Source organism: Symphalangus syndactylus, chromosome 7 (genome assembly GCF_028878055.3).
Source record: "Symphalangus syndactylus isolate Jambi chromosome 7, NHGRI_mSymSyn1-v2.1_pri, whole genome shotgun sequence".
NCBI lineage: Eukaryota > Metazoa > Chordata > Mammalia > Primates > Hylobatidae > Symphalangus > Symphalangus syndactylus.
The window spans coordinates 109,761,477-109,779,183 of NC_072429.2; the positions used below are offsets into that span (position 1 = coordinate 109,761,477).

General features: G+C 33.9%; 1 long non-coding RNA gene across 2 annotated transcripts in view; it reads right to left on the reverse strand.

Annotated features, from left to right (window-relative positions):
* Positions 1 to 16,177: 16,177 nt before the first annotated feature.
* LOC134737242 (uncharacterized) overlaps positions 16,178 to 17,707 on the reverse strand; it is an 86,865-nt gene continuing 85,335 nt past the window's right edge. For both annotated transcript variants that reach the window (XR_010121934.1, XR_010121935.1), the window contains exon 3: positions 16,178 to 16,286. This is a non-coding gene — a long non-coding RNA (uncharacterized lncRNA). The remainder of the gene's footprint in view (positions 16,287 to 17,707) is intronic.

The following is a 17,707-nucleotide window of genomic DNA, read 5'->3' on the forward strand; positions in this document are numbered from 1 at the left end:
TTTCTTCTAGTCTCCTATTCTGTAAATTCATATGCAACCACTTACAATTATCCTGTTTTGTATTTAAGATAATATTTTAATTAACCTATACCTAATGTTTCTAAGTATTTGATAACAATATTTATCAAAATATTTACATAAGTTCTATCTACTCTAGTTATACATAATGAGAGTTGGTGTATGGTAGATATACCATTTGGCAAAAGAACTTAAAATTATTTAAACAGAAAGTATCTAACTTTTTGAAAACTTTTACATGTAATGCATATTCATGTAGCAATTTTGAAAATCTCAGAAAATATGAAATGTCAAAATCACATAAAACTAAACCACCCAGAAACAATGAATTATACCATAAACATTCAATTCTATAAAGGGTGCAATAATCATTTTTGCCATTTTATTTTACTCTGCTATTACATAAGTATTCATGTATACGTTCTTATTTTAATTTGTAAGGTGATATTTTTAAAAACCTCACATGCAATGTTACAGATTTTTAGTAATCATTTTTTCTCAGAAAAATTGTGTAAGTCCCATTTCTATTAATCACCAGCTTTTGAGTTCATAAATTATATATACTCACACGCAGAAATATACAAACACCATTGTCACCACCACGAGCACATGGGTTTGTCTTTTTTCTTCCAAACTCATTTATAAGTCATTTTTGGCACTTTTATACATTTCATTTAATATATTTCCTGTCAAAATGTTGTTATTTTCAGAATATATGCCACATACTTTTATCTACTTATATAGGGAATAAATAATGTTTTTTTGGAATAGGAATCTGCTTTCATGGCAATTGATACATATATGTATTTACATACATGTAAAATTTGCCTAAAATCAATAATTAGGTTTTCTTGATACATTAATAAATGACTGATTCAGGGTAGGGAAAGGATCTCTGTTCAGCAATGTTGCTTCAAATACAGTAGAATAAACAAATAATTAGCTGAAAAGATGTTAAGTCAGAAACCTATATTCAATCCACACTAAACATCAAATTAACCCAATCTAAGACTTACAATTTCATAAACTGCATAGTGAGCATACACACACCCACAGACACATAAGCACACACACACAACTTTCCCATTCTACCCCAACTCACTAGCTATAGAATTACTCAATTTATAGTTCAAGTGTTGGATTTCGATAAAAAAAATTGTTCTTGTTTGGGGAGCTAAATTAGTTTGAAGAATCTTAGCTTTTAAAAGACTTTCTATGCATTATTACTTCTTTTTAGTTTACAAATGCATAATTTGTGAACTCCGTTATTTCATATATGAAACACTAACGGAAAATTTCAAAGCCAAAGCAAATATTTTCAAAGTATTTTAAAGAGAAACCAATTTTTTAAAAAAGGAGGATTAAAATCACAAAGTATACTTTTTGTTGATAAAATGTATATATTTTTAGGCCACTGCCAGCTATATTTTACTGGCTGAGGGCTATATACCATATTTTCTCAGAGTGAAAAGATTTAACTTAGTGGAGGAGACTGAAGAACCTTCAGGCATCGTCACTGTTTACATAATTCTAATAGGTTTATGAGTACTATCAGTAATTTTCTACTTTAAATAATCTTTACAGAAAGAAATGGCTTCCAGAATATATGCATACCAAGTGCAAATCTGAAAAAAAAATTTTTTGTGAAACTTATAAACTTATAGTATACTAAGAATGAAACAAATTTCAAAAGTTATTGAAAAATAAACAGAACAAAAACAAACCAACATCACTCCATGAAGTAAAAATAAAATAAGTTTCCTAAAAAAAATAAATGGTTATGTTCGGAACCCTAGTTTTTGAAAAAATATTATTAAAATTGTATCAATTATAAATGTAACCCTGTTTCCACAAAAAACCTGAAATGTCTATACATTTTCTAAATCAGTCAATATTATGAAGCTTTTAAAAATGGAATTTACTGTAAAACTTTAAATAATCAAAACAAGGAAGAACTATGTCCCAAGACTCTTTATTTTTGTTATTTTAGTGCAAAATAAAAGGTAAGGAAATCATAGTACAATAAAAGAATCTGAGCATTTTCCTTGGAGGTAGTATAATTGTATTAATCAGTGTGGACTGATATAACAAAGATATAATCGACTTGGCAGCTGTAACAAGCATATCTCACATTTCTGGAGGCTGCTAACTACAAGACCGGTGCACTGGCAGTTCTGATGATTGATGAGGGCTCCATTTCCTGGTTCATAGATGACAATTTCTAGCAGTATCTTCACTTAGCTGAACTGGCCAGGGGGCTTTCTGGGATCTCTTTTATAAGGGCACTAATTACCTCCTAAAAGTGTCACTTCCAAATACCATCATATTGGGTATTAAGTTTCAAAATATGAATTTTGCAGGAACGAAAACATTCAGTTTCTGGCAATATTGAAACTTTTAATGATAAAGGAAAAAGCTCAAGGAGGCCTGAGACTTATTTCTGCTTGGCCTGACCTATGACTAATTTAGTCTAGGAGTAAACAGTTAGGAATATATACAAGTTCATCATACCAATGATTTCTGATATACGGTCAGAATGATTGACAGGTGGTTTCCAGAAGAGTTAGGAAGTGCCAGGACAGTAAAAAGAGCTATTGAGAAAAGAGGACCAAAGCTTCTCAAAAGTCCTGATAATACTTTATAACCTCTGGCCATATTTTCAGCACTGTGGAGCAATGTGGAGATTTTAGGGCTAGTAAAGCTGTGTCTCTGCCTAAAAACTACCTTTATTTAATCTCTATTCTTTGAAGCCGCCTTGGAGCAGATAAGCTTCTATGTCCTTTAAATTAAAGAAACTTAAGTTATTCCTTATTTGTGTCAACTGTCTTTCAACTCATCACCATTATCCTATCACAGTCATACAGATTCTACAGTAGATATGTAATTTTATCACACTGCTACTGCATCTTTATTGTTATATATCATCTCATCACATCCTATTTTATGATTTTTGAATTTTTGTCTTTTAATACTCTTTTGACTAGCATAAACTAAAATGTTTTGAATATAAGAGGCCAGAACTTAACTTTGTTTTACCATTTCCTTAAACCTTTTAAAATACTTCTTGCTGATTCAGATTTCTCAAACTCTGTAACAGAAAACGAGTTTAATTTTGGTTTCAGATATTTCTATATTTGGCACTTCAAATTACAATCCCTGTTTCTTTTGTTCATCTATTTTGTTTGTCAACCACTTATTTTTTCTTTTGCTTTCATTGTTTTGTTTTTCTTTTTTCATGCTAATGAGATGTTTTAAAAAGATGATAATGAAATTAATTTTATAATTACCTGCACTTACCATTTTACATTTAGATCATGTCTTGAATTTATATCTAAAAATGAGGTTGTTATGTACGGTTTGAGCGAGTTGGTAAGAAGGAAAAATATTTAATGGTAACAATTATTAATAATAATGTGATTATTACATTGATCAGTGACATTTTATAGAGTATGCTTTATTTGCATTACACAATAAGTTAAAAATATATTAATGTCTTATTTTAAAAAAGAAGAGATACAAGGTCAAAATATGTAAGTAGTTTTTCCAAAATCAAAATGGATAGACAATTATGTGGCTAATTCTGGAACCTAAATATAAGTCTTCTAACTTCATGCTAAGACTGTTTCACCTGCATGTACTCCTTTTCCTAAAAAGTACAGGCTCTTAGAGGGATATAAAAATTGTTTCAATTGGCCGGGTGCAGTGGCTCATGCCTGTAATCCCAGCACTTTCGGAGGCCGAGGTGAGCGGATGACGAAGTCAAGAGATCGAGACCATCCTGGCCAACATGGTGAAACCCTGTCTCTACTAAAAATATAAAAATTAGCTGGACATGGTGGAGTGCACCTGTAGTCCCAGCTACTCAAGAGGTTGAGGGAGGAGAATCGCTTGAACTCAGGGAGGTGGAGGTGGCAGTCAGCCGAGATCATGCCACTGCATTCTAGCCTGGCAACAGAGGGAGACTGCATTTAAAAAAAAAAAAATCAAAAACAAACAAAAAACAAAACAAACAAAAAATTGTTACAAAATGTGAAACAAAATAAACTTGATTTGAGAGTGATTATATATTTAGTTCAGAACTTTGATCTTTGTAGGCAATGAGTTAAAATAGTACTATCACTTTCTTTGTGTAATTTGGGCATTCAATTAGATCTTGGAACGTTTTGCTCCGTTATCTCTAAGATAAATGAATAAAAAACAGTGGGAAGTGGTATAAGAATATAAAAAGAAATATAAAATATACAAATCTTTGTTTTAATTTTTTTGTGGCAAAATATAAGCCTTTGCAAAGTTTTTATTGTTTATTCAGTTAGTTAATTACAAATATTTTAAAACTTTAAAAAATATTCTTTATTTCCTACATGAATAAAGTGCATGCATGTAGGTATGTTATCATCACTACTAGATTAGTATTACAAATAAGAAAGAAATTTTAAAATTTCCAGTGAACCATTCCTTCTCCATGTTTTTCAGTGGGAATTCAAATCTTGGCCTCAAGTAGATCTACTTTTATATTTTTCCCAATAGGGTAAAATTTAATTCATATACACTACAGGTTATATTTTAAAACATACCATGTGTGACAATTCTGTTTCCAACATGAACATTATGCTGACATTGCATTTCTAAAGTGAGTGATTCCTGACACAAGGAGACATCCTAGGCTACTGACCTAGAAAAAGCTGGCTCTTTTTCAGCCAGTTTCGTTTCTCTCAGTTACTAAGAAAAAAACACAAATTCAGATGCTATTAATAGCCAAATTCTAAAATCTACCCTGTCATTGTAATATCTATTTAAGCCTCTCAAGTCTCCCAGACTAATGGAAGCCACTGAGCAGAGATCTACTACTGGGTCCTGTATTGGAAAGTGTTGGGTTTCTTTGTCAAACACCAATGGCTTGAAAAAATCTTGATGATAAAAGGTCATGAATATACCTTATTAATTTAATTCATATAAATTGTGATGATTGTAACTGCAAGTAGGATAGCATAATTCAGTTATGAATTGTTTGAGAAGCTATATTTATAAATGTAGTTTCTCAATTTATGAACAGGAAGAAAAGTATGACTTACAGGTAACTAACAACGGTTTAGCACCATGAACTGTACATTTAAATCATTTGACCCCTTTATAATAAAATTAAAACACTTCTTGATACACAATATTTTTAAAAAACAAGAAACTGAAATTAACTCTAATATTAATTTATGTTTTAATTTTTTGTAATGATATGTTACAATTTAAAATTGTTTCATGGAGAAATTTTACATATATCAGTTATGTTTCATTCTGTTCAAGAGTTTATAATAATATGTTTCTCATTTGCAACAAGATGAGATAATTCAATAAACCATATTTGTTATAAAAATAAACTCAGAATTAATCTTAAATGCTCTTTTTAATAATTCAAACTATGAAAAGTTTTACTAGTGCTTTGATGTACTTAGTAACATAAAATATTTTGTGTATTAAAACAAATAAATAGAATAATAGTCACAGAGAAGATTAAAATTATTAAGCATAAATATTTCAAATAAGGAACTTATAGGAAAAGTAAATACCTACATCTCTTTTGCAACTAGTGCTCCCAAACATAAGACAATGAATTTAAGACATATCTACCTCTGCACATTTAAAACAATGAAATAAACATGACTTTTCAAATTCTATTTGTAAATATTGCAAGCATTAAATTATTCTAAAGTTTAGGTTGTATTGGTTAATATTTAAGTATCATCTGCATTTAATCAAGTCATTATATATCTGTATTTATTAAGAGTGTTTTACATGCAAACACTGGCTAAATAATATAGAGAAACTGAAGCGGTAAAACTAAGTCAACTAACAGATGTGTATGTATACATGTGTGCGCGCACACGCTGTGTGTGTTTTACATCTTCAGGAGCCACATAATATTGCCAGAAGACAAAACTGAACACATAAAAAGAGAAATTATATGTGAAGTTATAAAACACTTCTGTAGAAGCAACACAAATATTTCAAAATATTGCAAATATGCTAGAATATGTCTTAAGAATTGTCATGATCAGAAAGAGTTAAAGCCACATTCATATTTAAAATGTTGAGATTACTTCCCTTGAATTTAATTTATTATGCTGTGCCCATGACTTCCACTTGATACTTGACATTTCCTTCTTTCTTTCCCAATTTGAGCTTTCGGCTGAACCGCAAAGAATGAACACAGTAGAAGTCCTTGTCAGGAACTAAGTTCAATGACACAGCAGAGAATTCAATTTCCTGTTGTGGCTTAGAGGCCAAGGGCATGATCGGTTTATTTCCAAAGGGTCAACTTTGTATGGGTGTCTTTTGAGTGATGTGGCCTGAATGCAGGAACTTCTTACCTGATTTCTCAGTCTCACTATACACTTAAAAGAAAATAGAAGCGAAAGTATCTCTCATGCTTACTACCTAGGTTGACTCTTTTCAAAATACTCCGATCTTGTCACATTCAATGTATCTATATTCAGTTCTTTAAGAGGCAGCTGTAATATTTTAATCATGATCATCAAATGCCAATTCTTCATCACTGTTTCTATTTTATTATGCTAACTTCTAAAATCAAGCCCTACTTAGAAAAATTAGTTGTAAACCAAGATAAGTTAGCTGAGTGAGGAGTAGATACATTAGTGCTTCACCCAAGATGCTAGTACATATTCACAGAAGGAGTAGATAATGGTGTCTAAAGCATCAAAAGTTTGGAGATGGCCAAGTAAACTGGATTATTTTCCTTCTGTCTTTTTTACTTGGAAACTAATATGTTAATAAGAAAACTTTCAATACACATCTTGTAATGAAAGCCAGATTGCACAGAACTGAATAGTGAGTGTGATCTGAGAAGTGCTGACAGTGCATAAATCTACTCTTAAAAATTTTAAATTGGAAGGTGATGATACATAGTAAGCAATTGTTAGATAGAAATTCAGGCTCAAAGGTAGTTATTTTATTTTACTTTTTAAGCTAGCACAGGCTTGAATCTATGTTTATAGTGTTCAATGAGGCCATGGAAAGAAAAACAATGAAGAGGAAAGAACATTATTTATGAAAATAGATTTCTGAGTATATGGATGTGGTTAAAGTTTCCATTGAAAGAGTGACTTTGAAAAGGTAGAGAAAAATAATGTTTATTAATGATTAAAGTGAGGTAAATTTGAGCTGTATTGTTAAGAGGTGGGAGAGTAGAAAGAGTTTAGGTAATTAATAGCTAATGCTAATGCACTCTATTTAACAATGAAGATAGCAAGATAATAGAAAGTGTAGTAGTAAGAGTTTATGGAGATTGATTCAGGACTAAAGTGATGCTAAGAAGAAAAAGAAAGTTTGAAAATGCAGAAATTCTAAAGAGTTTTCTGCAGAATGTTGGTATCTTTCTCTACAAATAATTTTTCATGGCTCAGTATACCTGAGAAAAGAAAGTTTTTAGGACTGATCCCAGAGTGGCTATTTGAGGGCAGAAAATGCAACATAACAAGAGTGCAATGGCCCTTAGATAGCTGGAAAGAGGAAGATTACGTGATTGATCATAAAATACAAATTAAATAAAAGAGAAAATTCGATCAGGAAGCATCAGATAAAGTGATTCTTACTGGAGAATAAACGTACAAAACTCTGATGAGAAAGCAAAGTGGCACATAAACGACAGATATGAATATGGAGCTCTGACTGAAGATACAGATATTAAAATTTATTATTTCTGAGGGTGATTACAAGGCTCACTTCTGGCCAAAGAATTGAGAAGTTGAATTTGAGAGCAGGTGAAGTCATTTAATTTGAAGAGACAAAAGTTTATTTTATGGTGCTTATTATTCTATTTAAGTGGATACTGAGACCTTATATGATGCTAAGGAATGAAAGGTAGAGAAGAATATGAGCCTAGTGCCAAAGTCTTCAATAAATGTGGAAGGGGACCAAGAATTACATACATACTGGGACAAGGAGCAGAGATTTTCCAAACTACGCTTCCCAGTGGAGCCAATATATCATAATTATTTTGCTTTAAGCATGTATTTCATCATGCAACCAATAACTTTTTGAAAACAAGAGACTAATATGACTTCTGCTCCTGTCATTTAACTCAAAGTGTTTTAACCCATTCCCATTATTTATAACTACATGAGTCCTGATTAACATACACCTATGGGGTAAGATGCAACTGGGATACAATGAGAAGATTGGTACTCCTAACTGTCAAAGGTAATTATTTTAAACTGTTCTGAGAATTAGGAGAATAGAGTTAACACAGAGCTGTTGCTAGGATATAAAAATTTCTCAGAAATTTTCCATATACAAACTTCATCAAGATCAATAGCTTTGGTTACTCTCAAATAGTAATTAATTGAGAAGGGCTTAGGGCAAATTAATTAAACTTCTTTTTGCTTGAGCTTACTCATTAAAAATAACTTTCACATAAATCATAATAAACAGGGTCTGCCACAAAGTAAGTGCTTAATAAGTGTTGTTTAATAAGATTCTAGCAATGAATACAATGCTTTATAATATTATTATATTAAATGTAGAGTGAGGAGGGAGTTGGATGTAAGGACAGTTTTAACTTACACTAGAGGAAAATAAACCCTTATTTCTTACTCTGAGAAGTGATAGGGAGGTTGGGTGGGGGTGGAAGAGAGAGAGAGAGAGAGCGAGAAGAAAGGAGACTAATTTTTATGGCCAAAACAAAGGTATTTCCATGGAACCTTTTGATAAAGCCTCTGAAAGAGTAAAGAAAATGCCTAACATATTCTAGCCAGAAAAAAAAAGATTTCTAGAAAGATTAACTGAATATTTGTTAGTGTCTGTGGTTTGTTTAATTAAGTCTAAAAAGGTATGCCTGAAAAAAGTAATTTGAGTGTGAATTTTGATACATAGACCAGACTGGAACCATATGAAGAAAACCACAAGCTTTTTGAGAGTTGTGTTGGCAAAAATGATGACAGTCTGGATTGAAAGGGAATAAAGACGGTTTAGTATGAAAAATACTTCTGTTCCTCCACTTTTTAAATTGAGAAAGCAATCTGATAAAGCAACTGAGCAAAGAAAGGCATATTCTACAATTACTTTTGTAGAAGCGGGGAAGCAGGAAGGCAAGAAAGGACAAACCTTTTAAAGAAATCAGCCAAGAGCTTTGAAAAACAATGCACTGGGGAGCAAATTTTAGGGAACAAAGCCGAGGCATAATCAGAGGATAATCTGAGTCTATAGGGAAGAAGGACAATATTTTCCAAGTAGGATTTCCAATAATTATAAACCAGTAACTTCTTTCTTCTTTGGAACTCTCATTCTTCCCTTTTGCAAAGGGAGTATTTATTGCAGTTCTGTCCCAGTTTCATCACTGGGTATGTTTGGCAATTAACATGTATTTCATAAATATTCAGATCATGAAGAGCTGCATCCAACCTTAATGTAGAACATGGTATATTGAACTTCAAGGCTAATAACATGCATAGATAGGATTTGTGAGAACTTGATATGAAAGTAAATACATTTCCATATGAGAGAGATATGTGTAATTGTAACCAAGAGAGTGAATGTGATAGAGGTAATTGTTAGCCTCTATTTATTAATTATCTCTGTATCCACAATCTTTCACATCCCATTATGTATTTTGTCTCGCTAGAGGAATAGAGCAATTCTTTTTGTTTATTTTTTTAAGTGAAAGCAAGTGTATTAAGAAAGTAAAGGAATAAAGAACGGCTACTCCCTAGGCAGAGATCTGAGAAATTCCTCTCCAGGCTTGAATTTGATCTCCACTGTAACCCTATTTTTGGCTAAAAAAAAAGTAGTAAAAGTGACATGTGTCATTTTAAACCCTAGGTCTCAAGGAGAATTGCATGTTTCTTCTTGCCCACTTGTCCTTCTGCCCATGCCATCAGAAAACTTTTCACTGGATATCTGTGGTCCTGTCTGCTGGGCTTTGAAACAATACTAATGTGTGTGTGTGTGTGTGTGTGTGTGTGTGTGTTTAACTTTAAATACATAAATGATAAAACCCCATGTGCGATGAGGAGCTAAGACCTGGACATGGGGTGAAACAGCTCAGCTAAGCCCAACAGGTATTACATGATCTGCAGTAGATTTGGATACTCATCAGGATGAGATCATATCCTTATTTCCATAAGCCATTATGTTTTTGGAAGATGAATTGTCCTGGAGATATTTTATATAACATTTGCCTTCTTAAAGCCCTAAATATGTCTCTGTGTATGATAATTATGTCACTTATTTAAAATTACCCACATACAAACACACACAGATTTGTATATGTTTTTATCATGATATAGTTTCAGGACCTTGCATGTAGGGAAATAATAGAAACTGAAAGAATGAACTTCATAAAGTTTCCCTAAAGGAGTGTGAGAAAACATTTTAAATTTTCTATTTTCAAGGCATGATAAATCTCTTGTTTCATTCATTTAATTCCCTTCTTATATCCTTACCCCCAATTCAATTTCTCTTTCAATAGATGACATTAGATGACTAGGGGTCATCTAATATGTTTATCACTGCTGTGGTTCTATATGCTTTTGGAAAATTTGAATAGCCATACTAGATACATATAATACATTTATATACATTATACCATTTTATTAGTATTTCACTAAACCCTATGTGCTTAAGACACATTCATATTGGTATTAACATTTAGAACTTAGATTTCTTCTGCTACATTTACCACAGGCTATACATACATTCCTCCATTAATTGACAACTAAGTTGTCTCCAATTTCTTAGCATTAAAGATAATGCTACAATCTCTCCTCTTAAAAGGCATTTGAATTAAAGAGAGAAACTAAGCTTTCTGAATGCTGAAAAGAGTCAGGAACCTATAAATTCTGCTTCGTGTCATGAGATATTTGAGATCCTGTAACACATGTATAAAGATAAATAAATTAGAGCCAGCAAGATATTGATAATATTCTACTCTACAATTTATTTTTCTCCGCATTATGACACTTATTTTTTGAAAATAACAACAACAATCACAAAATACATGATATGGTTGGACAATTTGAGGTGGAATTAGAAGGTCTTGAGATGGCAGTATTATAAAAAAACAAATAATGGAAATAGGATATGCAGTGTAAGTTTTCATAAATATTAGCGGAGCAGGGGGGTTTTAAATGGCATGCAGATTACTGTATTATCAACACAGGCTATTTCTAACAACACAAATTGTCAGTTTGGGAGGTACTTTTCAGGCAAAGAGAATGGGACCTCCTCCTTTTAAAAAATGAAAATATTATACACCAAAAACAGACAAACAGAGAGCCAAATCATGACTGAACTCCCATTCACTATTGCTTCAAACAGAATAAAATACCGAGGAATCCAACTTACAAGGGATGTGAAGGACCTCTTCAAGGAGAACTACAAACCACTGCTCAATGAAATAAAAGAGGATACAAACAAATGGAAGAACATTCCATGCTCATGGGTAGGAAGAATCAATATTGTGAAAAAGGCCTTACTGCCCAAGGTAATTTATAGATTCAATGCCATCCCCATCAAGCTACCAATGACTTTCTTCACAGAATTGGAAAAAACTACTTTAAAGTTCATATGGAACCAAAAAAGAGTCCACATTGCCAAGTCAATCCTAAGCCAAAAGAACAAAGCTGGAGGCATCATGCTACCTGACTTCAAACTATACTACAAGGCTACAGTAACCAAAACAGCATGGTACTGGCACCAAAACAGAGATGTAGACCAATGGAACAGAACAGAGCCCTCAGAAATAATGCCACATATCTACAACCATCTGATCTTTGACAAACCTGACAAAAACAAGAAATGGGGAAAGGATTCCCTATTTAATAAATGGTGCTGGGAAAACTGGCTAGCCATATGTAGAAAGCTGAAACTGGATCCCTTCCTTACACCTTATACAAAAATTAATTCAAGATGGATTAAAGACTTAAATGTTAGACCTAAAACCATAAAAATCCTAGAAGAAAACCTAGGCAATACCATTCAGGACATAGGCATGGGCAAGGACTTCATGTCTAAAACACCAAAAGCAATGGCAACAAAAGCCAAAATTGACAAATGGGATCTAATTAAACTAGAGCTTCTGCACAGCAAAAGAAACTACCATCAGAGTTAACAGGCAACCTACAAAATAGGAGAAAATTTTTGCAATCTATACCCCATCTAACAAAGGGCTAATATCCAGAATCTACAATGAACTCAAACAAATTTACAAGAAACAAACAACCCCATTAAAAAGTGGGCAAAGCATATGAACAGACACTTCTCAAAAGAAGACATTTATGCAGCCAAAAGACACATGAAAAAATGCTCGTCATCACTGGCCATCAGAGAAATGCAAATCAAAACACAATGAGATACCATCTCACACCAGTTAGAATGGCGATCATTAAAAAGTCAGGAAACAACAGGTGCTGGAGAGGATTTGGAGAAATAGGAACACTTTTACTCTGTTGGTAAGACTGTAAACTAGTTCAACCATTGTGGAAGTCAGTGTGGTGATTTCTCAGGGATCTAGAACTAGAAATACCATTTGACCCAGCCATCCCATTACTGGGTATATACCCAAAGGATTATAAATCATGCTGCTATAAAGACACATGCACACGTATGTTTATTGTGGCACTATTCACAATAGCAAAGACTTGGAACCAAGCCAAATGTCCAACAATGATAGACTGGGTTAAGAAAATGTGGCACATATACACCATGGAATACTATGCAGCCATAAAAAATGATGAGTTCATGTCCTCTGTAGGGACATGGATGAAGTTGGAAACCATCATTCTCAGCAAACTATTGCAAGGACAAAAAAACAAACACCGCATGTTCTCACTCATAGGTGGGAATTGAATAATGAGAACACATGGACACAGGAAGGGGAACATCACACTCCGGGGACTGTTGTGGGGTGGGGGGAGGGGGATGGGATAGCATTAGGAGATATACCTAATGTTAAATGACGAGTTAATGGGTGCAGCACACCAACATGGCACATGTGTACATATGTAACAAACCTGCAGGTTGTGCACATGTACCCTAAAACTTAAAGTGTAATAAAAAAAAATGAAAACATTAGATTTAAAAACAAGCTTCAAATAAAATACATAGGACTATTTTAAATAAAGATATAATACAAAGGAGCATAAATCTGGAAGTAAAAACAGTCTCAAAGTTCATACTAATTCAACATCAAGAGACTTGAGAACGTAAAAAGAAATAAAAATAAACAAGCCAACAAATCACACTCCAGAAAAACAAAATAATATCATGCAATGGGAAATGAAAGGAACATATTCCATTTTTTCTTAATTTGTTTATTACAGAGACTTCATAATGAGAGATTATCTGTATATTGGCCATATTCAATGCTGATCCCTAGATGGCAGATCATAGAAGTGCTGCATAAAATTTCTATAAGCTGTCTTTTCTTTTTTTGGCTACTTCAGTTTTCTAAAGATATGCGGCAATAAATGTATTAAGGGAATCAAAGAGCATGACAGAAGAGAGTGAGGGAAAGAGGAAGACAGAACACAGACAATGAAATTTCCTTTCAGGTAGCACACTGAATTAACAAGATAACTGAAGTATTAGAAAAGAAAAAGAACAATAAAGCAAATAAAGTAAGAGATAGAGAGAAGGAGTGAGGGAGGAAGAGAGGGAGGGAGGAAGGGAGGAAGGAAGGAAGGAAAAAAGTAAGAGAGAAAAGAGAGAAAAAGAAGGAAGGGAAAGAGAAGGAAAGAAAGAAAGAAGAAAAGAAAAAGAAACAGAAAGGAAGAGAAGAAAGGAAGAAAGAAAGAGAAGAAAGAAAGAAAGAAAAGAAAGAGAAAAGAGATAAAAAAGAAAGAAAGAGAAAGGAAAGAAGGAAAAAAGAGAAAGAAATGAAGGAAGATAAAAAAAGGAATTGAGAGAGAAAGAAAGCAAGCAAGAAAGAGAGAGAGAGAAAGGAAGGAAGAAAAAAGACAGAAAATAAAGAAAAAAGAGAGAAGGTAGTAAGAAAGAAAGGAAGAGAGAGAAAGAAGGGTGGAGAGAAAGGAAGGTAGAATGAAAGAAAGAAAAAAGAAAGAAGGAAGGAAAAGAAAGGAAGGAAGAAAGTAAAGAAAGGGAAGGAAGTAGAGAGAGAATGGGAAGGAAGGAAGAAAATGATACAGAGAGAGAGAGGAAGGAAAGAAGGAAGAAAGAGAAGGAAGGAATGAATAGAGAAAGGAAGGAAGAAAGAAAACAAGAAGGAAGGAAATGCATTTGTATATATAGGTAACTCAAACATGGCATGAATTGCAATTATATCAATGAATTTGGTAGAAAGATTTTTCATGGATCTCTGCTTAGTATGTAACCCAGCTGCAGTGCTCAGTTGAGCTGGCATTGTGATGCTGCAGCCCTTGGAGTGGATGTGGGGAGATGTCAGCAGGGATCTTGGGATGTGGACATGCAGGGGCTGTTAGGCCCCAGGGCAGGGTGCAGTCTGGTGGAGTCTGGGCTCTCAAATGGCAGCATGCTTCAGGTGCTTGGCTCTTGGGAGTTGTGTGGGGCCCAGCATGACCTCTCTCTCTTTGGAACAATGCCATCAGGTGGATTCCAGGCAACTCCCTATACCAGTCTCAGTGCTTGCAAGGGCTGAGGGCCTCTCCCATGGCTAGAAATACAGAGGATCATAGTGAGAATGTGGACCACTGGGAATCTCTCACTCACCTTTTCTTCTGCACAGGGGAGAGTCTCCTGGCTCCAAGCTGATCTTGGCCAGGTTGTCTTCTTTCATGCCCCACAGCTTTTCTGTCACTTAACTGCTAAATTTCGATGTTCTCTCTTAGATGCTTTAGTCAACTTGTGATTCTCTACTCACTAATATGGTCCTTCCTTGCAGAGATGGCAAGTGTTGGATGCTTGTAGTCAGTCTTCTTGGAGCCCCCTCACATAAATAGTTTTTATGCCTGGAAATGACACAGTTTTCCTTTTGCTAAGCCTTTAGTTCAAGTGTTTGAGTAAATCAATTTAGAACTTGAAATTCAAATTCAAAATAAAAGAGAAAACTAAAGCAATTGTAATTATCGGTATTTTAGACACTTTAAAACTTTTTTCCTTAATGGTAGATAAAATAAATACTGTTTATTCTGAATATATATATATATATAACATCTATAGTAATATATGTATATATTAGTAGAAGTAGAATTTCTACAAACGAACTTGTTGAGAATCAGGATGATCTCACATAGATTGTTTTAACATGAGACTGTCTCTTAAATCTTCTTGGAATTATATACATTCTCAGGGCTTGTAGACAGAATCAACTCTTTATCCATTCTGTTCAAAATGAGGTCTAGACATTTTTCTTTTAAATATTTCTCCATGATTTTAGTCTCTGAATTTCACATAAACTTTACATAGATTTATAGTTAATTTTATTGGAACTAGAAAAAATCTAAAATCAATTTATGGAGAGCAAATCTTTTAGAAACTGGCTTCTGAAAATATGATGTAAGGCCCAACAGCCTTGACATCATTTGGAAAATCATTAGAAACGTAGAATGTCAGAATTTATCCCAGGACTGTTGAGTTAGAATATGCATCTTAACAAGTTTTATAGATAAGTGGGCACATTAATATTTGAGACACATTGCTTTACAGGATGAATCAAAGGTTGGCCTGATGCTAATCATTTTCAGTGTCCCATTTCTTCAGGATGTTCAGGTACTTATTTGCTGAAGAAACATCCATTTGATGAAAACAGATTGATCAAAATATCCAGTAAAAGCCCTCTATCATTCGTTTAACGCTATTTACCATTTGATCATCATGAGTTTATGTAGGAGATCGGTCAGGGTGGTAGGAAAAACTGGAGAAAGATGCAAAGCTTCTTGGAAGGCCGGAAGATTTTACAAAAGCTTCAGAAAAGGGTTTGGCTGAAGGCAGCTGAATTCTCTCAGAGTAGATAACAAGGAAGTGTAAGGGAACTGAGCTAGATAAGTTAGTTTACATAAGCCTGGAAACCTGGCCTTTAATCATTTGCATGCAGGACTACTCTCTCTGGGAGATGGGGGGGTGGGGGTGTGACAATGTGAATTGCCCACATGTGTGTTGACTCAAGGCCTTTGACAGTAAATCTATACTGAATACATGTCCACAACGCCAGCTTGTCAGTGCTGTGGCTGTTGACTCTGTACAGCACCTTCCTTGGTGTCTGTGGGTAGCCCGGTCCCCTAGCTCACTCTTTCACTGGATATCTGTGTCCAAGTGCATTTGTTCATCTGTAGTTCAGCCAGGGTCTGTGGGTCAGACCCAATAGGTTCAGTATTATCATTTTACCTTTCTGTACTCACAATTCAAAAAGAGTTTCAAGGCTGAGCACTGTGGCTTATGCCTGTAATCCCAGCATTTTGGGAGGCCTAGGGGGGCGGATCACCTGAAGTCAGGAGTTTGAGACCAGCCTGGCCAACATGGTGAAACCCCATCTCTACTAAAGATACACAAAAAATTACCCGGGTATGGTGGTGTATGCCTGTAGTCCCAGCTACTCAGGAGCCTGAGGCTGGAGAAACATTGCTTGAACCCGGGAGGTGGAGGTGGCAGTGAGCTAAGATGGGGCCACTGTACTCCAGCCTGGGGAACAGAGTGAGACTCTGTCTCAAAAAAAAAAAAAATTCATGGACCCAAAATAATTCTGTTGCATTTAAGCTATTAGGACAGAGAGAGATACAGAGCTGTGTGTAACTCTATTATTTAAAAATGGACCTAGTTCATTTTTACACAATACATGGGAAAGGACCGCAAAGCTATTTGTCATTATTAGAGGTCAAATCCAAAAAATAATCTCACTACTGTCCACTGAATTGCTGAGACCCTCAAGCTTCTTTGGAAATGCACTCTCACTTATTTTGAATAAAATATAAAGGACTCTTTATGTTCACAACTGAAGGTTAAAGTCATACTTTGTATTTACTCTAAGAATAGATTAATACTACACATATTTTTCCTAAGCATATTTATACAATTAATATATAATATTAATATAACAATTAATATCTAAATAAAGTGATAGCATTTAATTTTATAGTCTGAAATATTACCTAAAATTCCAGAAGTCATAACTTTCACATTCTCAACAACGTTAGTAAGTTTCATTTGATTTTATTTAAGACCACTGAAATAACATAGCTAAGTCTACAAGGTTTAAGGGCATGAGATCTATTACAGCTAAATAGTACAGAAAGGGAGAATAATTATGCTTGCATCCCATTTGTTGACATTTCTAAAATACGCTTTGCTACAGAGTGAAAGTGTTAGACTTATGATTTTAAATTCTGTTATAGAAAGCCTAGAGGGATTCCTTTTTTCTTATGTTTACTTGCCAGTTTTTAGCTTGTCCAAGGATGGGCAAAATTTATCATTTTTCTGTTTCAGTCATTCAGTGCTTGTGAACTGTTATCGTTGCAGTTTGGATAGATTTGCAATTCTTACATTTTGCTTGAGACTCTGGTTGGACTCAATCCCCAGATACAAAAGTCAACAAAACCTTTCAAGTTTTCTATTAGATTTGGATTGAAATAGGTAAAGTCAGAAATGTTGCAAAGCAAATTGGAAAAGTGAAAAATAGCCCAAGGGCAATAAAGCTCTTAACTATAAAAGTAGTTAGCAGCATCATCATACAATTTAGGACAACACCAACCTATACACCGAGTATAGATTA